This window comes from Erinaceus europaeus, chromosome 3 (assembly GCF_950295315.1).
Source record: "Erinaceus europaeus chromosome 3, mEriEur2.1, whole genome shotgun sequence".
NCBI lineage: Eukaryota > Metazoa > Chordata > Mammalia > Eulipotyphla > Erinaceidae > Erinaceus > Erinaceus europaeus.
The window spans coordinates 80,533,593-80,560,153 of NC_080164.1; the positions used below are offsets into that span (position 1 = coordinate 80,533,593).

The 26,561-nt window shown below is 36.9% G+C and overlaps 1 pseudogene; it reads left to right on the forward strand.

The window, feature by feature from the left end:
- The first annotated feature begins 1,258 nt into the window (after positions 1 to 1,258).
- LOC103118632 (telomeric repeat-binding factor 1-like) lies at positions 1,259 to 6,721 on the forward strand (annotated as a pseudogene).
- The last annotated feature ends 19,840 nt before the right edge of the window (positions 6,722 to 26,561 follow it).

The following is a 26,561-nucleotide window of genomic DNA, read 5'->3' on the forward strand; positions in this document are numbered from 1 at the left end:
AGGAAGAGAAGAAATAGAAATGCTGGGCAGCTCATGAATTTTTCCAGTATGCAAGTGAGGACTGGGGACTTGAACCTAGATCCTTATACATGGTAATATGTGTGCTCAGTTGGGTACATCACCAGCATTTCCAGTCTTCCTTATTTTGATCTACTATTTTTTGCTTTGTTTTCTATAGCGTTAGTCACATTATAACAAATGTATTTATAACTTATTAGCTCACTTACATTGCTTAAATATAACTTATAATTCCCTTTATTTTAATCACTGAGCTGTTACAAGCAACAGCCCAATTCTTCTATATAGTGTGCACTTAATAAAGATTTGTTTACTGATTGAGCATTTAATGAATTTCACCTCATGTAAAAAAAATGTGTTCTTTTTTTTTTCCTTTATTGGGGAGATTAATGGTTTACAGTCAACAGTAAAACACAGTAGTTTATACATGCATAACATTTCTCAGTTTTCTGCATAACAATTCAATCCCCTCTAGGTCCTCTGTCATCATATCCCATGTTGGGAACCCTCCCCCCATAAAAATAAATTCTTAAAATTTAAAATAGTGAATATATGCTATTAAAACTTAAATTATGACTTAGAATTGAAGGGAATTTAAATATTCAGAAACATATGAAATCTTTATTCTATGATGGCATTATAAAAGATGCCATATATTTATTGAAACACAAGCAAGTGTATGAGTGACAAAGATGTCCCTAAGTTGTACCTAGATTTGCAATGTATATGGACATGCTACACTATACCATTGCATTCAATTGGACAATTTTGCATTTAAAACAAAAGATATATAAAATTACAACAAAGTTACATAATCACACATTCCTCTAAATTCAAATTTAGACACAAAGATTGAAAAAAGTTTTCGCTGGTGCTCACGTGGGTAGCCACTGGCTTCCCACATCACCAATTCAAGGGATGCACATGATGCAGAAGGGAACACAAGGAGAAATTCAGGTATGAACTTCCAATTTTATTCAGAAAGAGAGAGGGCTTATATAGCAAAGTGGGACAAAGAACATTTTTCACATATGTCAATAATCATAGGTTTCCAAAATGTCAGTACCCCTATGGTGGGGAGGGCTAAGGAATGATGAGAATTGATGAGATAACAAAAGGTCAGGACAGTTAGTTACCATGAAGCAAGAGATGTTAATTATCTAAAGGAATTAAGAAAAACATGGTAGCTAAACCAGCAGAGTGAGATAAAGCAGGGAAGGGAAGGGCATTGTTGTAAGACATGGTGATCAAAAAACGGAGAAATAAGAGTGTTGGGGTCTCATTGTTACGTTACTGGCAAGGCAGGATGATGAAGAGTAAGTAGTCTGTATGTGATCAACTACGGTGAACTTATAGTAAACTTTAAGTGAACTTTCAAGCAGGCAACCATTTGGTTTGTAGCAGGGGAATGAGTTAAGTGTTAGAGGTTGTAGGCCTCTGTGAAGCCTGGGAGACTGAAAAGGGGGAACTGAGTCAGGAAAGCATTTCCCTCTAAGCTCTATCCCCTAAAGGGAGAGACTGACAGGTGGGGTGTCTTTTCAGACCTCCATCTCAAGGATGGGGGAGTTCCCATATGCTCTACCATGCTTTCACATAATCCCACAAGTTTTTGTTCTGAAATTTTCATAAAATGAAGTCCACTGGTCAGAATGATAATGAGATACATACAGTTTGTGAAAATATAGTAAAGTATTTGTCTCAGTGTGTTTATTTAAATTATCAAATTGTTTTTAACAAGAAATAACCACAAAATTGTATTCTTTCAATCATCTGAAGCAATAACTGATAGGAAACTTAATGTCAGTATAATTAGATTTTTAAGTATTTCTTCCATACTCATAAGCCTTTTAAAATGTCAGTATCTTGTTTTAGCCTGGGATTAAAATTTACTACTGGCATCTATTCTCTCTGTGAGAATGACTAAGACATATGAAAATCAAATAACTTTCCTGAGAATATGCAGGAGTTAATGCCAGAGACTAGGCTTAATGTTTTTGTACTGTTTTATTCTGTTATGAGTGCTTCACTACTCCAACTTACTTTTGCAAATAGAAAAAGACAAAGAGAGGGAAAGATCTCATATCACTGTAGCTTCTTTCAGTGCAGTGGGGGCTAAGCCTGAAATGAGGTCATGCTCATGAGAAAGCAGGCAAACAATCTGGATGATATATTTTGCTGGACCTAATGTTAAATTTAAACTAAATTCTTAACCACCACTTTAGTGTTCTTCCATTTAATGCTCAGCATTGCTAAAGATTTAATTTACATTCTTGGAAAAACACAACTTTCATATTCCTACCTCAGTTTTCTCATCTCATTTTACCATGCTAAAGTAAAAACATATCAAGAAGGGATACTACTAACACCTATATTACAGAAAAAAAATAACTTGTGTCCAGTGGGTTCATACTAATTTCTCTAAGTGCTCCCTGAGACATGGTATGTACTAGATAAATGTTAGCTGTTATTATTCTGCACTATTGCTATAAATTAAATAAGATTTTGGTGAAAAAACACTATTTTGAATAGGAACAAAAGAAAGAGTAAATAATAAGTCCAAAAATAGTATTTTAAATATTAGGAAAAAAACTATTTGAATTTGAACACACAAAAAATAAGCATATGGGGGCCAGGTGGTAGTGCAGCGTGTTAGCATGTGGCGCAAAGTGCAAGGACCATCATAAGGAGCCTGGTTCGAGCCCCTGGCTCCCCACCTGCAGGGGAGTTGTTCACAGGCAGTGAAGCAGGTCTGCAGGTGTCTATCTTTCTCTCCCCCTCTCTGTCTTCCCTTTCCCTCTAGATTTCTCTTTGTCCTATCCAACAACAATGACAACAATAATAGTAACACCAACACCAATAACCAACAAGGGCAACAAAAGTGGGGGAAATGGCCTCCAGGAGCAGTGGATTTGTGGTGCAGGCACCGAGCCCCAGCAATAACCCTGGAGGCAAAAAAAAAAATAAGCAAAAATTTGTGTCTGTGAGTTTTTATTACGCATAACTGTAATTTGATTTGCTTCCTAGAATCATCCACAGTCATATTTCATCACCAATATAATAAAACTGCAAAAAAAAGAAGAAAAAGCCAATTTGTACTGAAATTCCAAAAGGACTATTTAGTAAGCATTCATGTTAATCAGAACAATAGTCGACTAATTTCCCAGATCTGATAATGAGTATGAAAGCATAGATTCAGTTAAAACCCATAAAAAACTAATATAACCATAGGCCCTTTTCAATATAACTAAAATATGCCTATTAGCTATCTACAAAATGTAGGACCCCCCAACTCTTCATCTGCACTATTCCAGCCTTTAGGTTCATGAATGATAAACAATTTGTTTGGCTTTGTATGTTAACTCTCTTTTCAACCACCAGGTTCCAGATGCTAACATGATGCCTACCAGACTTCCCTGGACAGACAACCCCACCAATGTGTCCTGGAGCTCTGCCTTCCCAGAGCCCTGCCCCACTAGGGAAAGAGAGAGGCAGGCTGGAAGTATGGGTCAACCTGTCAACACCCATGTACAGCAGGGAAGCAATTACAGAAGCCAGACCTTCCTGCATCCCACAATGACCTTGGTTCCATACTCCCAGAGGGCTAAAGAATAGGAAAGCTATCAAGGGAGGGGATGGGGTATGGAGTTCTGGTGGTGGGAATTGTGTGGAGTTGTATCCCTCTTATATTATGGCTTTGCCAATGCTTCCTTTTTATAATAATAATAAAAAAAACTATTCTTGACATACTGGAATAAACTTCTATGGTATGTTTTCTTTTCTATCTCTGGTTCTACTTGAAAAGGAAAAAGTAGAAATTCAAGGTTTTTCTGCAGAAAGGCTTTTAACTTTGCCCCAATTATATTTCTACTAAATTGTCTATTTTTTATACTTCTAAAATTATAAATTCTAAAATATACTTACCAGTAAAATTTTGATATCATAATCACTAATGTCCTTTGATGTCAGATTTGCAATTCTACATTGGCAAATGTTTCTTTTCTGAAGTTTTTGTAAAGATATACTATTTTACTGTTTCTATTGAACATGTTCAAAATAATTAGATCACAAAAGAATTAAATGTAATATGTATTCACAATACATTTTTACAGATACAAACTTAAATAATCTGAATGACACAAACTTCAAATAGTATTCTATTTGGACGCCAGTTTTCAAGTGATATAATTTTATAAACATATAATTTTAATAAAAATGGATTGTCTAACCTTACTGCTATTTAATTCAACAAAGGTAGCCATTGTCCCTCATTCTTAACTAGAAAACATTTTGCCCTAAAGAAATAGAAAACAAGAGCAAACATAATGATGTCAAATAATATTTTACAGAAGAGTTGTCTTGCATGGTGTTTGCTCAGATTCTGACACTACAATAACATTACCATAATATTCAGAAAATCAAAAGCATCTACATTTGAATAAAATCAGTGAGAGGAATAAAAGAAATGAGCAAAACACACTTATATCCTCCATGTCCTCTGCCCAGGTTTTTAAAGAATAGTCTCATAACACCAGTCTGTTCCTCTCTAAAAAGCAGCGGCAGCAATGCAGCCATTCAACTAGGCATGAAATGAGCATGATTTCCAGGTGGCCTTCATCAATGAAGTAGCATTCAACAATTTAAATTTGCCAGGAAGTGAAACATTTCTCAAACAAGAAGTCTATACAACTGAAATTCTGCCAAGGATTTAAAAAAGGGAAGATGTGGAACTGATGCCTACCTGCTACCTTTGCCATCAAGCAGACTAACATTTTTAAATGAGAAAAATTAATGTTAATAAAACAAATTTTACCAACCACATCATCCTAGGAGAGGTAGATTTTTCTATAAATGTTTGCTATTAGCAGTTAGAATATTGCCAAACTACCATTAAGAGATAAGCACAATGAGAAAAGATAACTTTCAATATGTAGCACAGAAGGCAGAAATAAAAACACTGATATAAAGAATCATAGTATAATAGTGTTTGCTACAGTCAGCTTTATAGTTAGGGGTGTAACTCAATCTCATCCCTGTTCACTTACTCATAACAACTTGGTAGAAAGTTCTTCAACATTGAAACTTTTCATATTGGTCTTCAAATAAAAATGAATGTTAAAAATGAATGCTTTCCAATTTTAATAGTTATTTTTCCTTTCCCTTTTTCCAAGGACCGTTCCTTAATATAAACACTTATAAATTGACTGAACAGTAGGGTTTCTAAAATGCATGACTCTTTCAACAAAACTACAGACATGTATTTATTATATATCATTTCCATTCTAACAGCACCTAAGTTCAGTGAATTTAGGTTTTTGGTTTCATTTTTGAGAAAATGCTGATTTTTTTTATTTTTTATTTAAGAAAGGAGACATTAACAAAACCATAGAATAAGAGGGGTATAATTCCACACAATTCCCATAACCCGATCTCCATATCCTATCCCCTCCCGATAGCCTTCCCATTCTCTATCTCTCTGGGAGTATGGATCCAGGGTCATATGTGACAATAACAATAACTATCCATTGTCTTCTTGAACCCTAAGACAATGCTGATCTTTTAAAGGAAATGTCTACTTTCCAAAACCCACAGCAACCTCCCGAGCTTTGTTCATATCTTAACTGGAGAGCAACTCAGGGTGATTAAGGGGAGTTTATGAGACTCAGAGCATATTTAAATATGACTCAAATCTTAGAAAAAAAGCATTTGTTTTTAATAAATATACTCAAGAATTGTCCCATCCTATTTAGAGGTCACTGGTCACCTGGTACCTCCTTGGCAGTGAAGAATTATTGAATATTACCAATAAATCAGACCTGGCCTCCAGGCCCATGAGGCTGTGTAAATGGGAAGGGTACTAGCCCTCTGTAGGAGCATTCGGTGGATGCTGCAGGAGATGACCAATGCAGTACAAGTGATAAGAGCTGTTCCACTGCCAAGTGGGGGAATAAAAAGATGCGGGCCTGCTAGCTGAAGTGAAGGCAGTGGCTGCCCGCTGGATGCTTGACTTCCCCTGCCTCTCTCTTTGATGCAACTTCCGTGACAGCCACTCCAAGGACTTTCACAGGACCTGTGACAGCGCCGAAGCCATTAGTCATGGTATGTCCAGACTAACAGTTTATCAGCCACAGAATATGTGTGTGTGTGTGTGTGTGTGTGTGTGTGTGTGTGTGTGTGTGTGTGTGTGTCAGATTTTGACAAGAATTGCAGCAGGAAAAAAAACTCTTGATGCACAATTTGAAAGTGATGAACAAATTACACCTTTGGGATCAATCAACTCTGATCATGTGGCTTCTATTGAAAAGGAGTATGACAAACTTCATGAAGAAAAATAGGATTTAATTTAAATTCAGTCTATAGCTGTTTGTTTGGAAAATGGCAATTTTACGAAAGCAGTTAAAGTCTTTGAAAGAATATTTGGTGACCCTAATTCTCACATGTCTTTAAAAGGAAAGCTTCTTACAATAATCTCTCAGAAAAAAAAATGTGTTCCATTCTATTTTTCAACACTTCAGCTACAACCACATGATAGAGAAAATTAAGAGTTATGTGAATTGTATGCTAAATGGAAAAATCATCAATCTTTCTAATGAAGGCAGTAGTAAAGGTAGTGGAAAGGAAAAGAACAAGAGCATCTCCTTATAGATATCACACTAAGAATAATGGTATCGAAATGGAAACTGGAGCTGATGCAGATGCACAATAAGAGGTCTCACAAGAAACTTGTCTGGTTTGAAACATAGAACCTACTAAGAAGAGTTTACTAAGAAAAAGGAAATAGTGAAGACTTGTCAAAGTAAAAGAATGAGTAAATGAGCAACAAAAACCACTGAAGGCAAAAGAAGGTGTATATTAAACTCTTACCTAGTAGCTCCTGAAACACACACAGACACACACACACACACACACACACACACACACACACACATCCTAGAAAAAACAGGTATAACTTTGGAAAGAAGACAACAATCTGAGATCTGTTGTCAGGAAATATGGAGAGGGAAACTGATCTAAAATACTGTCACATTAGAAATTCAACAAAGGAACAAGTGTCATGTTAAAAGACAGATGGAGAACTATGAAGAAACTAGCTGATTTTCTCAGACAGTAAAGACTGAAGGTGTTTGTAAAAGCTTGATAAGAAGACAGTTAATATTTTGATCACTGTAATTTGAAAGGTGGTATTCACTGATGCATGTGAACTTCCTTGAGAGTATTATGGTGTTTTCCCATAACAGTTAACATGGATGTGTAACACAGGCTATCTGCCATCATTGTATTTTTGTGAATATTTTTACTTCAGTAGAAATGTAAATTTATTCAACTGTGGTTCTCTTAATACCCATATCCCAAAATGCTAATGAAATCTAAAAAGAGAATATATATATATATATATATTTCTGTTAACATAATCTATATTTGTAGGCTGACTTCAATTCAGTAATTTTCACAGAAAGTGAAGTGTAAAAATCAGTGGATAGTTAAGAGGGTTTTTGTTGTTGTTGTTTTAATTTTTTATATTTATATATTTTCCCTTTTGGTGCCCTTGATTTTATTGTTGTAGTTATTATTGCTGTTGTTATTGATGCTGTGGTTGTTATATAGGACAAAGAGAAATGGAGAGAGGAGGGGAAGTAGAGAGGGGGAGAGAAAGATAAACACCTACAGACCTGCTTCACAGCCTGTGAAGCTACTCCCCTGCAGGTGGGGAGCTGGGGTCTTGAACCGGGATCCTTTAGCCGGTCCTTGCGCTTCACACCACTTGCACTTAACCCGCTGTGTTGTTAGTAGGTTTTTCTTATGAACTGTAGTGACTTGATTTGTGACCTTAAATATTACCAAAGTAAGTTTTTATAGCATGATAAACATGACTTATGTATTAAGACACATGAGTTAAATTTAACAGCTTCTCATAAAAGAAGCATCTTTAAAAGTAGTACAAGAGAGTGGAGCCAGTGGTGGTGTAGCTGGTTAAGCACATATAGTAAAAATAATGCAACATAAGACAACATTTTCCATTTGTAAAAAATAGTTTCTTGTCTTTGTTAGGCACATTTGACTTTTGTTAAACACTTTAATAGATGTTTTAAATAAAACTTTATATACTCCCATGACATAAATATTAGTTTTGGTGTTTTCATTTACATATCAATGTTAGGCCTAAATAGTAAATACTTATCTTGCTGTTGTCTATAACATTTTGACATCTGTGATATAATAATAGTAAGATCAGAGACCCTTTACTAGATAATTTTGACTTCCCACCAGTATTTGATGCCTTAAGGATTTAGTCAAGGTCTAATGGAACTTTACATAAACTTTATTTAAGGAATGAAAATTCTGTAACATTGCAAACTTGGACACAAAATGAAATGGCAGTATTTATTAGTCTGTATTTAATTTACCATTACAGCTTTAAAAATATAAAATAAATAACTAAATCAGAACCATACTATTTGTTAAACCATTATCTTTTTATCACCAGATAACCTATTTCAAAATTCCCCTGATTTCTTAGGAAATACAAAGTTCTATTCCCATACATAGCTGACCTGTATTTTTTAATTTTTAATAAATTTTAAATATTTATTTATTAGGTAGAGACAGCCAGAAATCACAAGGGAAAAAGATATAGAGAGGGAGAGAGAAAGAGAGATACCTGCAGCTCTGCTTTACCACCCTCAGAGCTTTCCCCTTGAATGTGGGGACTGGGAGTTCAAACCTGGGTCTTTAAGCACTGTAACATTTGCACTGAACCAGGTACACCACCATCAAGCCCCTCATGGCTGACTTATAAAAACTACCAAGACCCCTTAAGATCTTCTCCTAGGCTTCTATTAACAACTATATACCACCAAGCTAAAGAACCTAGAAGAAATGGACAAGTTCCTAAATACAAACAAACTTCCAAAATCAAACAGAGAAACTAGAAAATATGAATAGGCCAATCACAGCCAAAGAAATTGAAACAGTTACCTTCCCAAATAATAAAAGTTCTAGACTAGATGGTTTTTATAATGAATTCTAGAAAACCTTCAAGGAAGAGTTAGTAACTCTACTCTTCAAAAGACCCAAGACACAGGAACACTCACTTCCACCTTCTATGAAGCCAATATCAATATCATAGTGATGTACAAAATTATTAGATAATTAAGGGTACACTTCCACACCATTTCTAACACTAGAGTTATGTGATTCCCATTCTCTCCAGTAAAAACTGCCACAGTTAAGAAAACAATCCTTAACACAGTAATCCAAAGAAGTTCCTGATGAAACTGTGATGCTAGCCTGACTGCCCTGGGCAGATGACTCCACCAATGTGTCCTAGAACCCTGCCTCCCCAGAACCCTGCTCCACTAGGGAAAGAGAAAGACAGGCTGGTAGTATGGATCGACCTGCCAATGTCATGTTCAGCGGGTAAGAAGTTACAGAAGCCAGACTTTCCACCATCTGCACCTCGTAATGATCCTGGGTCTATACTCTCAGAGGAATAAAGAACAGGGAAGCTTTCAAGGGAGGGGATGGGATACAGAGTTCTGGTGGTAGGAACTGTGTGGAATTGTACCCCTCTTATTCTATGGTCTTGTCAATATTTCCATTCTATAAATAAATAAAGATAAATAAATAAATGTCTAAAAAAGATATTTATATACCTATGTTCATAGCAGCAGAATTTGTAATAGCTCAAACTTGGAAGCAACCCAACCTAGGTGTCAAAAAACAGATGAGTGGCTAAAATAGTTATGGTCAATATACACAGTGGCATACTATTCAGCTGGGATGATCTCACTCATGGGTAGAAGTGGAGAAATAAGAACAGAAAGAGGAAACATAAAATAGAACTTGTACTGGGTTTGATGTACTGCATCAAATCAAAAGATTCTGGGAAGGGGAGGGACTTTCAGGTGCATGATGGTAGAGGAGGATCTAGGCTGGGGGTCAGAGTGTCTTACAGAAAATCAAGAAAATCTACCCATGTATCAAAAATTGTATTTACTGTAAACTATTAATCCCTCCAATAAAAAAAGAAAAACAACAACAATTAAAACTAAAAGCATCACAAACATTTGCAAGATTTAAACCTTACAATCAAAAATGTGTTCCATAAAAAAGAGTGGAACTTTGTTTTCTTTTATTTATTCATTTATAAAATAAAAAATACAGACAAGAAAAAAAAATACAGACAAGAACATAGGATAAGAGAGATACAATTCTACACAATTTCCCACAACCAGAGATCCGTATCCCATCCCCTCCCTTGAAAGCTTTCCTATTTTTATCCCTCTGGGAGCATGGACCCAAGGTCATTATGAGGGCAAAAGGTGGAAGGTCTGGCTTCTATAATTGCTTCTTCACTGAACATGGGTGTTGGCAGGTCAATCCATACTCCTAGCCTGTCCCTATCTTTCCTTAGTGGGGCAGGGCTCTGGAGAGGTGGAGTCCCAGGACACATTGATGAGGTTGTCTGCCCAGGGAAGTCAGGTTGGAGTCATAGTAGCAGCTGCAACTTGGTGGAGTTTTGCTTCCTTTGTCCTTTAAACTCCTTTTTACTGGCTTATAATGAGTTATATTTTTCTGCTATGGTTCTGTTTTGACCCCTCCTTTATCTCTTATAGACCTGAAAATCCTGCTTCCACTTAGAATTCCCAGAGTTTGAATCTGTTTTCTGGGAGTCTGTCTGGGTTTCTGTTTTCAGGTCTCCATCTTGACTCCATGCACCCAGCTTCATTTTCTTCTTCTTTTTTTTTTTAACACTTTTATAACTTATAAAATGGAAACATTGACAAGACTATAGGATAAGAGGTGTACAATTCCACACAATTCCCACCACCAGAACTCCATATCCCATCTCATGCCTTGAAAGCTTTCCTATTCTTTATCCCTCTGGGAGTATGGATTCAGGGTCATTATAGGATGCAGAAGGTGGAAGGTCTGGCTTCTGTATTTGCTTCTCCACTGACCATGGGTGTTGGCAGGTCATTCCATACTCCCAGCCTGTCTTTCTCTTTCCCTAGTGGGGCAGGGTTCTCGGGAGGCAGGGTTCCAGGATACATTGGTAGGGTCATCTGCCCAAGGAAGTCAGGCTGACATCATGGTAGCATCTAGAACCAGAGTAATTAAACTGGAGGACTGGCATGCCATGCCTGACTTCTCTGGACACAGTCTGAAATGAAACATGAGAACAGGATACTGGCTTCATTGACCAGGTTGGGATCAGAAGATGCAGTATCAATTGGTATTAATTGAGAGAAGCATGCAGGAAAGTGAGCCCCACCCCAGAAGTTCCAGGACAGAAAGAAATACAGGTTTTGTAGAGAATGGAAAGGTTCCTGCAGTCTAGGATGTTAAGAAGGAAAGAGGTAGTAATTCCTATAGCCAACTTCATTTTCTAACACATCCTGGTCCAGTTCCCTGTTAGTTGCTTATTTTCAATGAAATTAGGTGATATCTTCTTGAAGATGGCACGTTTAATAGCTGCAGTATTAGGAAGTAATAGGTGACATTCATTGATAATGCTTACTATGTGAGAGGTTTAGAGCTATTATTTTATTTAATTTTACAACAATTTTAAAATGTTGATTTATTTTGATACAGCTTCTTCTTCTAGCATTTGCCCTTCTTCCATAGCCAGACAACAGCATCAGGTTGAGCCTGATGTAAAGTTTCAAGACCTCCTTTGAATCTGGAGAGGTGGCAGTCGTTGACTATGTGGGTCATAGTCTGTCTGGAGCCGCAGGGGCAGTTCGGGTCGTCTCTGGCTCCCCAGCGATGGAACATAGCGGTGCACCGGCCATGGCCTGTTCGGTAGCGATTGAGGAGAGCCCAATCATAACGTGCTAGGTCAAAGCCGGGATGATGCTTGCAGGGGCCTGTGATGAGGTGTTTGTTCTTTACCTCAGCTGACTGACGATCATAAAGATCTCTTAGGAGGTGAAATAATTTGTGCTAAGATCTAAATTCAGCTTATTTTTTTTTTAATTTGAAATAAAAAGTTATGAAGCACTTTTCTAATATTTTGCCTCAAGTAAAAGTATGGCAAATTGTCACTGGAAAATGTAACATTATGATACTACGGAACCAAAGCAATCCCAAATCATAGAGAATGACCTCTTTGGGATTCACTTTTAAGGAAAGAATAATTGTTACCTGAAAGGAATGCTGTGTGGCCTAGACTAAACTGACAACTCTATCAGGTAGCAGTGTAGTTAGAGGAAGAAATATAGTCAACTACACAACAGAAAATAAGTAGAATGGGCAATATTTCAATCACAGCACAAACATGTACCATTCTGTTCTTCTGCAACCATAATTGATTAAAGGTCCTAGTTTCTGATTATCTGGATGAAACATACTTAATATCTATGAGCCATTCCCAGCCAATTGCTAAGCACTATAGGGATACTAATGTAGGTCAATTTATTTATATTATTTATTTATTTATTTACCTATGCATAGTTATTTTTAATTCACAGAGTCAGAAACTCCTGTATTCATGATGTAAACACTAGTCACATTTTTGTGTAGAAGGAGAGCCATAAAGAAAGAGACACAGAGATATCACAGCACAAATGCTTTCTCTAGTGCTGTAACACCTATTATGTGACATCAAGCCCTAATCTAGGCCACACACAGCATGGTACATGCCATACTCAGTAAGTTATTACTATGAACTACAGATCTGTTTCTTTAAGATATGAAATCCTGTATTAGAAGGTATCTTTGACTTGATAACTTCTGTTGACTGGCCAAAACTTATTAAAACTGTGCTATAATTTGAGAGGCTTTCTAGTTGTGTAACTTTTACACAACTTACCTTTCATGATGTCAGGTCTGCATTAAGACTGTGGTTTAAAGGTTATCCCTAGACTGCAGAATTGTTCAATTTGTCCTTCATAGATACCTCCCTTAATAAATATCTTAATAAATGACTAGTCCCTTTCTAGAATCTGTTTCCTAGAGACATGAAATAACAGCCACCAATTTTCCATGACTTTTCTCTCTCTCTCTCTCTCTCTCTCTCTCTCTCTGCCTCCAGTTATTGCTAGGGCTCAATGTCTGAACTACAAATCCACAGTCCCTGTGGCCATATTTTTTTTCGATTTTTCTTTTCTTTCTTTCTTTTTTTTTTTAATAAGACAGAAAGAAATTGAGAGGGGAGGGAAATAGAGAGGGAGAGAGAAAGAGACACATGCAGACCTGCTTCACCACTAATGTGCTGGGAAATTATGCCGATGCAGTCACATCTGCCATGTTTTCCCCTCAGGCTACTAGTTCCCACGAGAGTTGGGACATTCTTGGAGTGCCTGTTCAGCCATGTTATGCCCTCAGGACATTGTCTATATCCCCGCGATATCTGGAGTGCTTTGGTCACTCCTCCCCACTCCCATTCTCATGAGAGTTATTATCCTATCCTGGAGTGCTATGGTTACTCCTCCCCCTTCCCATTCTCGGGAAAGCTACTCCTATAAAAGCCTTTCTTCTTCCGCATCTCGCTCTCTTGCCAGCGTTTCACTCTGGTGTTTGGATGCAGGAAAGGTTACTGCATGAGGCAGCCATTTTCGCTACCTCCACGTGGCCCAACCTGCTTCTCTAGCACCCAACTCTGAGGTGCCAGCGCAAATAAAGATTTGTGTTTCCTCTTCACTCCGGACCCCCTCTCTCTTCTCCACGGCCCGCGCACAACAACATCTGGCTCAACAACACTAATGAAGTGACCCACCTGTGGGGGGGGTGTCTGGGCTCAAACCAGGATCCTAGTGCAGGTCCTTGCACTTTGTACTATGCACGCTTAGCCTGGTGAACCACCACCTGTCCTACTTTCTTATTTAACAAAACTCCAAACCAGTTGTTGAACAGTAAAACAAGACTTCCTTCACTGGGCTGATCAAAGGGCATGCTCTCTCTAAAATATTCTTCCCTTGGGCATCTGGTTTGCTAAAGCAGTAGAAATATGAAAGAGAAATAAAATTGAGATAAGTAAGGTAAAGATTAAATACAAAATCAAAGAAGTTTTGGGAAGTATAATTAATGTTTTGATCAGTGAAGTATGCAACTGATCTAAGAAAAGAGAGAGAAAGAGAGATTTAATAATGTGGAGGGTCTTTTAAGAGTTCTTCTCAGGAAATAAGAGGTAAAAACCAAGAAAGAGAAAGTCACAGTCATGAAGGACACATACTCAAGAGACAACAAATTTAGATTATATAATTCTTAAGGGGAAAAAGAACAGGGCTAAAAAAAACAACAAAAATAATATCCATAAACTAAGAGAAGAGCTATTTGGACATATTATTTTCCTAAGCTTCAGGTTATAGTGATAAAATAACAGCAAATTGCTCTGTTTTTTAAAGGCTGGTCCTTACCTTTAAAACAATGGAATTTCTCCACTATTTGAGTAACCAGTAAATTCTTTAAATGTGACTTCAGATGGGTTTTATTAAGCAGTGTATATGTTAAAAGAAAGAAATTTTACAACTTTGAGGATTAATTTGTCTGTACAAGAAGCCGCAAGCTGGTCCTAATTACTAAACTTTTCTTTTAATCAAATGGTTTAAATCCCAAATGCTTTCTTTTTCAACTACCAAAAAAAGATCTGTTTAAGCAACCACAACAAAAGATACAATTAGAGCCAGACTCTCAGTATATAGACATTAGTTCTTCATAGGTTTCCTATTTGCTTCCTGCTGATGTCTTTGTATTCTAAACCCTGAATTTTACTTACAGTTGTGATGTCTTTAAAAATAATGAAATATTTCACTTCTTTGGTCAGCTTTATTCCTAGGTATTTTATTAATTTTGCTGCAAGAGTGAATGGGAGTGATTTCTGGATGTCCTCTTCTTAGAATTTAGTGTTTGCATAAAGAAATATCACTGATTTTTATACATTGATTTTGTAGCCTGACACCTTGCTATACTGCCTAATAACTTCCAGCAGTTTTCTGCTGGATTCTTTAGGTTTTTCTAGGTATACTATCATATCATCTGCAAATAGTGAGAGCTTGACTTCTTCACTTCCAATCCAATCTGTATTCTTTTGATTCCTTTCTCTTGCCTGATTGCTATGGCAAGAACTTCCAATACTATGTTGAAGAGTAATGGTGCTAGTGGACAGCCCTGTCTAGTCCCTGATCTGAGGGGGAATGCTTTCAGCTTCTGTCCATTGAATATGATGTTGGCTGTAGGTTTGCTGTATATGGACTCCACTATCTTGAGGAATTTCCCATCTATTCCCATTTTTGTAGTGTTTGAGCATGAATGGGTGCTGGATTTTGTCAAAGCCTTTCTCTGCATCTATTGAGATAATCATGTGGTTTTTTAAAAAAAAATAATGAAATGTTGCCTTTTCTGATAAAATTAAGGACCTTTAAATGACTAATACACTAAATGATGTGAATAAAACAGTAAAATAAAATAAATAATGTGATTTGGGTCAAATTGTAGTTGCTAAGAGTAGCTAAAGAGAGAAATGAAGAGAGACTGTAGTGGATGGCTATTTTAAGTCTCAATGTCCAGGGTTCTTATTTATTCATTCATTTATTTATTTATTATTTATTTTTCTCTATCGATATACCTCTTCAGTTCATACCCTAAGACTGTACTGTCGATATAGTTTTCTCACTGAGAAATTGAGAAGGGAGGGGTAGATAGGGAGAGAGAAAGACACATTTAGACCTGCTTCACCTCTTGTGAAGCAACCTCCCTGTGGGTGGACTTGGGACTCAACAGATATCCATGAGCAGGTCCTTGTGTTTTCTACTATGTGCACTTGTCCCGGGGTGCCACCTCCTGACCCCCTCTGTAGTTTAGCACTTTACACCTGTGAGAATTTAAGACATAAGAAAGGATGAAAACTCTTAGTTTTGATGAGACTGTGTAGGCAAAAGACCCCTTCTGCACTGCTAGTAGGAATGTAAATTGGCCTACTGAAAACAGTCTGTAGATACTCAGCATCCTAGAAATGGACCTACACTGTGACTCAGCAATTATCCTGGAAATATATCTAAAGGCAGCACATACACCACTTTGAGGTGATCTGTGTACACCTATGTTCATGGCACAGTTTTTGTATAGCCCAAACTTGGAAACAACCCAGATGCCCAACAGAAGATGAGTAATGAATAAAGTTGTGGTATATATGCATAGCAGCATACAACCCAGCTGTTGAAGATGATAGATTGTCTCTTTTACCTCATTGTGGATAGAATTTGAAGGAATCATATTAAGTGAGCAAAGTGAAAAATAGAAGGATGAATATCAAATGATTTCACTCATAGGTGAAATTTCAGAAACAAGGGCAAAAAGGGGAAACAAATGTTCCTTTTTGTGTCATGGGCATGGTGTACTGCACCAAATCTAAAGACTATGGGGAAGAGAGGAAGGGAGAGAACTGGGGAAGATGACATTGAGTTGCTGTGCATGGCTGTGGACAAGGACCTGAATTGAAGGTGATTGTGTTTTGCAGACCCCTATCATGAGGAAATGAGAAAATTGTACCTACATGTCAAGAGTTTTACTATAAATTATTAACACACACACACAAAAAAAGATTTTTAAAGCAACTAATTCATTTTGAAATCTTACAATTTCTTCTTTATTTTCTTTCTTTTTTTTTAACAGTCACTGGACTTCATTGCTCTGGATCAAAATTATCATAAATAGAGACAAAGATACATAGGAAAGAGGGAAAGACAACACAGAGTGAAGGTTTCTCTTTGTGGCAGAAGCTAGGGTCAAACCTGGATTGAAAACATGGCAAACAAGGCACTCTCCCAGGTAAACTATCTGCAAACCTTTAACTTCTTATGACATTTATAATATAAAAATTTGCATCCTTTAAGAGCATGAAGACTAGAGCCAGATCGAAAGGTTTTAATATATATATGTATATATATATATATATATATATATATATATATATATATTCAGCAAATTATCTCAAATGGATATTGCACTTGATTCATCATATGCACCATGCTAGTTTAAGCATAGCTTTCACCACAGTGGAAGAAGCTTCAATGCTGAGGTATCTTCGTTCTCTCCGTATTCTCTCTAAGTCTCTCTCTTTCTCTGCATATATATGATATAGATATATAGATAGATGTAGATATATAGATATATGGTTATTTCCTAGCAATGAAGCCCTGCCTATGATAAAAATAAAATATCTATTTGTTCAAATTTTAATAGGAGAGACAGAGGATAGAGTACTTCTCAGCTTGGGCATATAAAGTATTAAATATTGAGCCTAGTGACTCAGAGATAATATGCTCTGTGCTCCATAGTTGAGCTATTTTCTGGGTGACTTCTGTCTTTGTTACTCATTTTGGGAACAGGGTTTAATCCTACTTTGTTTCCATGTCTTTGTCACTAACAATATGAAAAGCCTGCCTTCAAATGTTTTCTATTGTTTTATTGGGAGGGTTAATGGTTTACAGTACAGTTGTTGATACATGGATACATTCTCTCATCTCAACATGATAGATGTCTGCAAAACATTTTCACCCTCAACTGTGATCCTTTTCCACTATCATATACTAGAACATAACCCCATGGTATCTATCTGGCTCAGGCAAAAACTACTAATGTCATGGGCTCCTTGGAACATACCTAAAATATACTTTTTAGCTTCTTTTCACATAAAGGTCCCTAGTTTCTTTTGCTCTACTTGTACTTTTGGGTCTGTTGAACAATTTGCTTTATATCTTACTGCCTTTACACAATCAAGTTGCAGATGCTACCATGATACCTTCCTGACCTCCCCTGATTTATGATCTCATCAATTTGTCCTAGAACCTCACCTCTACAGATCCCTACCCCATTAGGGAAAGATTGAAACAGGCTGGGGGTATTTATCAACTTTCCAATGCCCATGTGGAGCTAGGGTCAAACCTGGAGAAGCAGTTACAGAAGCCAGACCTTCTTCCTTCTGCACCCCATAAAGAATTTTGGTCCATACTCCCAGAGAGATAAAGAATAGGGTAATTTCCAGTGGAGAGGATGGTTCACAGAACTTTAGTGGTATAAACTGTGTGGAATTATACCCATTATCTTACAATCTTGTTAATCATTATTGAGTCTTTCTCACACACATAGACATTCTTCTTACTCTCTCCCATAAAAGAATGTATTCTACCTTCCAGGCAATGTTAAAAACACATATGTTTCCTTTTTTCTTTTTTTGTTTTATAGTAGATCTGAAGGACCATTTAGAAAAACAACCATTTTAATGCTGATTGCATAGAAGTTGTCACCTACCTGACATGCAGTTAGTAGAAAAATATATGTTTAATATAATTTTAAAAATAGTATCTGTGGTCTCAGTAGCTGTAACATTCTAACTACCTTTTTCTAAGCTACATGGTTCTTGAGTGTTTACACTTGGGCTCCTTAAATCTCCCTCAAACAGAATACCTGCTAGCAATGCAATGTTATGCTTCTTCTTGAGTGTTTCTCTCCCTCTCTTCCTGTTCCTGCTATCCACAAGCAATCATAAATATAATAAGGTTGATGAGCAAAGACTGATTCTGTTCATTTTCCTTGTGCATATGTGCCACACACAGTCACAGTAGGGAGTTGAACTTCTCAAGGGAAATGACAAATAACAGATAGTCATAGTAAGCAAATATGTCAAAGGCCCATTATGAGCCATCTACTTCCCTATCCTGCAGGTTCAGATGGCAACTACCCAACGATGAGCAGAGAAACAAGGAAAATCTTATTATCAATGAACAGACACTTGATTCCACTGTCTTCCCTTTTCCCCTTGTCCCACATTCATCATCAAAAATCTAGTCTAACCTCAAGGCTGAAGCTTTGTATCCTGTCTCTGGCTATCTTCTCTCTATGAAGAATATAAAGTTTCATTTGATATCGTCTCTTTTTCCTGTATTACCTACTTATAAATAACTATCAACACCCCAAGTGATGGTGTAATACCCTGCTCAAACTTTCAGAAAGTGATTTTTTTCTCAGAAATCATAGTTTTGTTGTGAAAAAATTTATGATATTTGCCTCCTAGGAAAGATAAAACACATTACATTTTAAAGAAACAGTCTATTAAACATCACAAGGATTCAGAAAAGCAAAGAGTACCTTCAAGTAGTTTCTAAAGCTTGCAATTCAAGATCAAAACTTAGGAACTAAATACCTCTCCATCAACATAAACTGTGGTGCTCCAGTGAAAGATTAGGAGCTAGAAAGGCTAGATATCTCTGTGAGTTGTGGTAAGGAATGACTTCAGAACAGATGTTAGTATGAACCTTTGCTTTGTAAAGATGACTAATATTTGAACAGGTGGATCACAGTGACAATACAACATGTAGTCAAGATTTAAGAATAGCAATGAGTATTGATTTCAATAAAAGAACTTTGTTGATGACAGAAAAGACCTGAGTCTATCTAGTATTTCTGTTTGGTTACAATGTTTCTTCCTCTCATCAGAGGTTCATCTATTTTGGTGGACTCTTTCAGACAGAGAAAGATAGAGACACATGAAGACACACTATTTATTGAAACATCTCAGGGGGCTGGCGGTAGTAGCGGGTTAAGCACATGTGGCAAAGGGCAAGGATGTAAAGATGGTGTAAAGATGGTGTAAAGATGGTGTAAAGATCCCAGTTCAACCCTTCGGCTCCCCACCACCAGGGGTGTTGCTTCACAGGTGGTGAAGCAGGTCTTCAGGTGTCTCTCTTTCTCTCCCCCTCTCTGTCTTCCCCTCCTCTCTCTGTTCTATCCAACAATGACAACATCATCAACAACAACACTAATAACTAGAACAAGGAAAACAACATGGGCAACAAAAGGGAAAATAAATAATAAAGAAAATTAAAAAGAAACATCTCTTAATGCCATAGGGGCTTCATTTGAACAAAACTTCTATTGGGTAAGCACCAACTCCTAGTTCCATGTTTGAAACTTTTAGAACTTTCTGTTTCTGAATACAGGGATTTGTAAATAAATTAGTTTCCTTTACTGGGGGAATTTATTGGCTATTATGATTTAGTGTAAGAATTATAACTCTTTCTCTCTTCTCTTTCTGGCACCCCTATGATGTAAATGCTATTCCTCTTGATGACCCATAACTTTCTTGTAATATTTTTATTTGCTTTTGTTTATTTTTTATTTTGGTAGGTCATGTATATGTGTGTTAGTGTTTTTCTGTACTGTATGCTTGAGTACACACTTCATTCCTTGCCTTCCCCTTATAAAAGCTTCATTTTGTATTTTGTTTATTTATTTTGGGTAAAGACAGGACGAAGTGAGAGGGAAAAGAAGAGAAAGAGAGAGAGAGAGAGAGAGACCAACCTGTGGCACTGCTTCACCACTTACAGAGCTTCTTCCTGCAGGTGGGGATCAGAGGATTGAACTGAATTTCTTGCACATTATAACATGTACCCTCTACCAGGTGTGTGACTGACTAAACCCCTTCATTATTTGTCTTCTGTCGCTTCACTGGTGGACCAGTATATTCTGTTTTTCAATTTAGTTACCATATTCATTAGCTCTTTGATTATTGTTAGGATTTTTCTCATAGTTTTTTTTATACTTTATACTTTTAAAAATATTTCCTATGACTCATGGAATTTTTTAAATTAATAATTTTACTGTGGTATTATTGTTTTCCTGTACACTTTTTGAGATATGAACACAATTTCTCATTTCCCTGTGATGAGTGTCTGCAAAACATCCCCACCTGTATCATAAGTCCTTTTCCACCATCATGCACCAGGGCAACAAAGTCTTTGCGTCCGCTCCTTCCCAGAGTCTTATGCTTTATTGCAATATACCCAATACAGTCCAGTTTTCACTTTGAGTTTTCTCTTTCTATCTTTGTTCCTTAAGTTTCATCTATGAGTGAGATTATCTGTTATTCATTCTTCTTTTTCAGCTTATCTCACTTAACATGATTCCTTGAAGTCCAACCCAAGATGAGGCGAAGAAAATAATTTCCACTGAACTCATTTTATTGAGCATTCTTAGAACTGTTGCTTGGAAGTCTTCTTTTAGTAAGACTAAAATCTATAGCATTGAGTTCAAGCCAGCTTAAATATCAGTCATGTGTTTGAGGTCCTACACACTCAGCTGTCACTATGTTTCATGAATTGGGGTTCAGGTGTAAAGAGAGACTTTGGCCTCAGTATACGATAGTAGTAGTTTACACTTTCAGGAGATGACAGAGAATAAAGTCTGATAATCTATGGATTTCCATGTGAGCAGAATAAGCAGGAGGATCCCCTTTGCTAATTGGCTGTGCTATGGGAGCATAATGCACAGCATTTACTGGTTACATGGGTGCTATTAATTTACTGTCAATCAGATGTTAGTTGCTCAGTGCAGGTTTATTTATCAGGAATTAGCACCACTGATAAATAATTCTTCATCTTTCAGCTAACTGTGTTGTTGGTGGGTGGAAGTCTCCTCTGGGAATGTGCCTTCCTTCCACCTACCCAGTGATTTGGTATAGAAATTACATTCCAATAAGGCAGTTACCAATACTGCTCTCAGTCGTGGTAGTAAGGACATTACTTCTGCTTGGTTCATAGCATATATATTTTTTGCCATTAATTACAGTGTTGCAAATAACGGCTGTAATAGTTTTGAGGTGACAAGATCAGTAGAATTTATCCCTTACTGATATTTTAAATTTTAACACTCACTTCCCTATTGTATGTTTTTGCTTTGTTTTGTCATCACTGGGGTATTGCCACTCTGAAATGACTTTCAGAGACAGAAAAAGACCAAGGTAGAGAAATAAAGTGAAAGAAACAACAGCTCCAAAGCTTTCTCCAATGTGGTGATAAGGTGTACATCTTGCTGCATTCACAGTCCAAAATTGAGACCTGGCCTCACTTGGAAGGAACCACAAGTACTGTAGGAGAACTCAGGTGCTATGATATTGCTCCCTCTTGCTTCCTGTGTCTCTGTATCTCTGTCTCTAAATTAAAATATTTATGGCTTTGCAAAAAAAAATAGGAGGAAAGAAAATGAGAGAAAAATAATTTCAAGTAATATAATATTTTCTAAGCTATGTAAAAGAAGAGGAATATTACTGAAAATAACTGGCCATTCTTGAATTGAGGCGACTGATTTAGTATTTGGCACAATTAAATATACTTAAATGTTTCTAGGCAGAAGGTGGAGAAATGGTGACTATAGATGATACAGGTCAACTGGAAGATGTAAAGCATGGGAATTTTAGACCTTTTCATTTGACACTTCAAATTGAGTTAGGTTCATGGAATGTTCCCCTTGCCATGCTAACTTCTGCATGATATTGGAAAGTGTTCTTACATAGAAATGGAGGTCTTTCATAGTATTCTCTAATTCCATTCCAGGTGGTTCACTTCCTAACAAAGTCAGAAAACCTAGATATAGACCAAGTCCCATAAGATAGAGCATATGTCCACATGTATCCATAAATTAGGGCAAAATATATACCTGAGAGCAAAAGTACACAATAGTCTGCAGTGAGTAAGTATAAAGTTCCTAATGAAATATTATCTAATTAGACTTAGATACCCTCCACACCTACACCCTATTACAGTTCTCTCACTCACTCCAAAGCTAACTTCATTGAAGCAAGGACTGCAAAAGCTGAATAAGGGCAAGAGACTGGCATACCTTAATGATGATGATTTAGTCACTATCAAGCCACCCCATCAAGTGGGGCCTTATTCAAAGAGTCCTGAGATTACCAAACAGACATGATGGGCCTAGACCTCAAAAAATCTCTCTCGCCTTGTTGCTGGTCATCTCTATCAGGAACAACAAAATAGACCTCTCTGAGGGACCCTCATAGGACCTTGCCCTCAACTTGGATCAATGATGGTAGAGAATGTTCCATCCTCCAAAGGGAGGCTGGACAACATACTCTATCCTACACCTGAGGAAGATGGGTCCTGATATTGAGGAAGCTTGGAACATTCCTACTCATGACCACAGAATGTGAGCTCAGATCTACTGGGATGCAGTGGTCACATAGGCTCCTAAGCTGAATATGGGCCCCAGACCAAATCAAATAGATGGAGTTTACAGTCAATAATATTTATACACCTTTCCCATATTAGGGGGCTACTCTTTTCCCTGATCCAGCTTTCTGTTCATTTTCCAGCCATGGAATCATCTCGCCAGACAATAACTTGATGCACCTGTAAATCAGATTTCAGGCTCAGGGAAAAAAAAAAGTATAGCCACAGGCCCTTCAGAATATAACTGAAATATGACTAGTAGCTGTCTACAAAATGAGGACCCTCTCACTCTTCATCTGCACTACTCCAGTCTTTAAATTCATGATTGATCAACAATTTGTTTGGCCTTGTATGTTAACTCTCTTTTCAGCCACCAGGTTCCAGATGCTAGCATGATGCCGAGCAAACTTCACCAATGTGTCCTGGAGCTCCATTTCCCCAAAGCCCAAGCCTACTAGGGAAAGAGAGAGACAAGCTAGGAGTATGGATTGACCTGTCAATGCCCATGTTCAGCAGGGAAGCAATTACAGAAGTCAGACCTTCCACCTTCTGCATCCCACAAAGGCCTTGCGTCCATACTCCTAAGAGGGTTAAAAAATAGGAAAGCTATCAGGGGAGGGGATGGAATAATGGAGTTCTGGTGGTGGGAATTGTGTGGAGTTGTACCCCTCTTATCCTATGATTTTGTCAATGTTTCCTTTTTATAAATAAGTGAAAGAAAGAAAGAAAGAAAGAAAGAAAGAAAGAAAGAAAGAAAGAAAGAAAGAAAGAAAGGGAGAAATAAAGAAAAGTAAAAAAAAAATAGAAAGAAATGAAGGTCTTCTTTACCTGCAGGTTACTAGCATTCCAGTCACCACTACAAAGTCCTGAGTCTATAAGATCAAATTGCTTTCTGCCTTCATTTGTAATTTGCTACATAAAATATGTGTTTGTTTTATCTGAAAATTTAGCATTATGTTTGTGTTGAGAGGTGGTCTGTTTGTATATTCATGCTTGTGTTGAGAGGTGGTCTGTATATTTCATATTTCATTTTTCTTTGTGGATTATCTTTAACATTTATGATAACTTTTGAATCTGAAATCTTTTATTTTAAATGGCTTCTTAATATGGACATCAGCTAAAAGAGTTTGATATGGTGTAGGACTGGGCACACCAGGAGAACCAATTAGTGCCCCTCAAGAAATTCTATTAAAAAATTATGTAACCAGGTACTGGAAGATGCTGCATTTTCTGTAGTTGGTGTCCTAGATTTCTCTTAATAATTTGTGTTCCTAACAAGAAAGAAGAGACTATAATAAATTATTTTATTTCAGTCTTTCAACTTTCATATTTCTGGTGTCAAAAAAATCTTGGAAGCAAGGAAATAAGTGAAAAATTAATATGACAGGAAGCTGATTAATTCTTGAACATATGACTTAACTTTGAAACTGTTTTTTTTTTCTACTAAAGTACAAAGTACTTTATACTGGCAGAATTATTTCCATGAGCAGATCATTGCTTCCTTCTATACCCAAAGGTTGCCATAAATTATATGGTCCAACTCTGACTATTTATGTGTACACTATGATTACTTTAAAAGGTAAATTATTCTGGGTGGATTGAGGTGCATTGCCCTTCCTTTGGAGTAGATTATTCCATAAAGATGAATTAAAAAATATATATTTATTGGAGGACTAATGTCTTTTTATTGACAGCAAAACTCCTTAGTTTGTACATACATAACATTTCCCAGTTTTCCACATAACAATACAGCCCCTACTACATCCCCCTCTGCTGTCAATTTCCAGGACATGAACCTTCTCCCAACCCCAGATTCTTACTTTGATGCAATACATAAACTCCAGTCAAGTTCTGCTTAGTGTTTTCCCTTCTGATCTTGTTTTTTAACTTCTGCCTAGACGATTTGTCATGTTGACATGGTGGGGTGTTTAAGTCCCCTACTATTACTGTGTTGCTTTTAATATGTTGCTGAGGCTATTTGGGTAGTTGTTTGATGTATTTAGATGGCCTCTCATTGGGTGCATAGATGTTAATAATCATTAAGACTTCTTGATTGGCTGATCCTCTGAGCATTAAGTAATATCCATCCCTATATTTTTAAATTTGATTTATTTTAAGGTCTATCATATCAGATATAAGAATAGATGTCCATACCCTTTTTGTGGTCCATTGGTTCTTATGATGGTTTTCCATCCTTTCATTTTGAGTCTGCACTTGCCTTGTTTTTGTTCTTTATTTTTTTTAACATTTTTTTCCTTTCTTTAGGGATTGATGTTTTACAGTCGATGATAAAGACAGTAGTCCGTACATGCATAGCATTTCTCAGTTCTCCACATAACAATACAATCCCCATTAGGTCCTCTTTCATTCTTTTCCAGGTCCTATGCTCTCCCCCCACGCAGCCACGCCCCCCTGAATATTTTACTTTGATGCAATACACCAATTCCAGCTCTGATTCTCCTTAGTGTTTTCTCTTCTTGTCTTGTTTTTCAGTGTCTGCCTGTGACTAAGATCATCCCATATTCTGTTTCTGACTTATTTCACTTAACATGATTTCTATAAGCTCCATCCAAGATGGGCTGAAAATGGTAAAATAAGCATTTTTAATAGCTAAGTAGTATTCCATTGTATATGTATACCACAACTTGCTCAGGCACTCATCTTTTGTTAGACACCTGGGTTGCTCCTCGGTTTTGGCTATTACAAATCATGCTGCTATGAACATGGGTATACACAAATCTTTTTGGATGGGTGTGTTGGAGTACCTAGGAGAGAAATTGCAGGATTATAGCCATTTCTAGCCTTCTGAGAGTTCTCCAGACTGTTCTCCACAGAGGTTGGACCAATTTCCATTCCCACCACCAGTGTGAAGGGTTCCTTTTTCCCCACAACCTCTCCAGCATTTGTTGCTGCTACTTTTTCTGATATATGAAATTCTCACAGGAGTGAAGTGGTATCTCAGTGTTGTCTTTATTTGCATTTCTCTGACAGTCAAAGACTTGGAGCATTTTTTAATTTATTTCTCGAATTTTCAGATCTCTTCTGTGGTAAATATGTCCTCTCCCCATTTTTGGATGTGCCCATTGTTTTTTTTGTTGTTGAGTTTGGCGAACTCTTTATAAATTTTGGTTATGATCCAATTCTCTGATCTATGGCATGTAAAGATATTCTCCCATTCTGTGAAGGGTCTCTTTGTTTGGATAGTGGTTTCTTTTGCTATGTAGATGCTATTTAATTTGATGTAGTCCTATTGGTTAATCTTTCCTTAGTCTTCTTTGTAATTGGATGCATCTCATTGAAGATGTTTTTCAAATTTATGTGGAAAAGAGTTCTGCCAATATTTTCCTCTAAGTATTTGATAGTTTCTGGTATCTAACATCCAAGTCCTTAATCCACTTGGGATTTATCTTTGTGTTTGGTGAAATATAGTGGTTCAGTTTCATTCTTTGGCATGTGTCAACCCATTTTTTCCAACACCATTTGTTGAAGAGATTCTACTTTCCCCATTTAATAGTCTGGGCACCTTTGTCAAATATTAGATGTCCATATGTGTGGGGGCTTATGTCTGGGCTCTCAATTCTA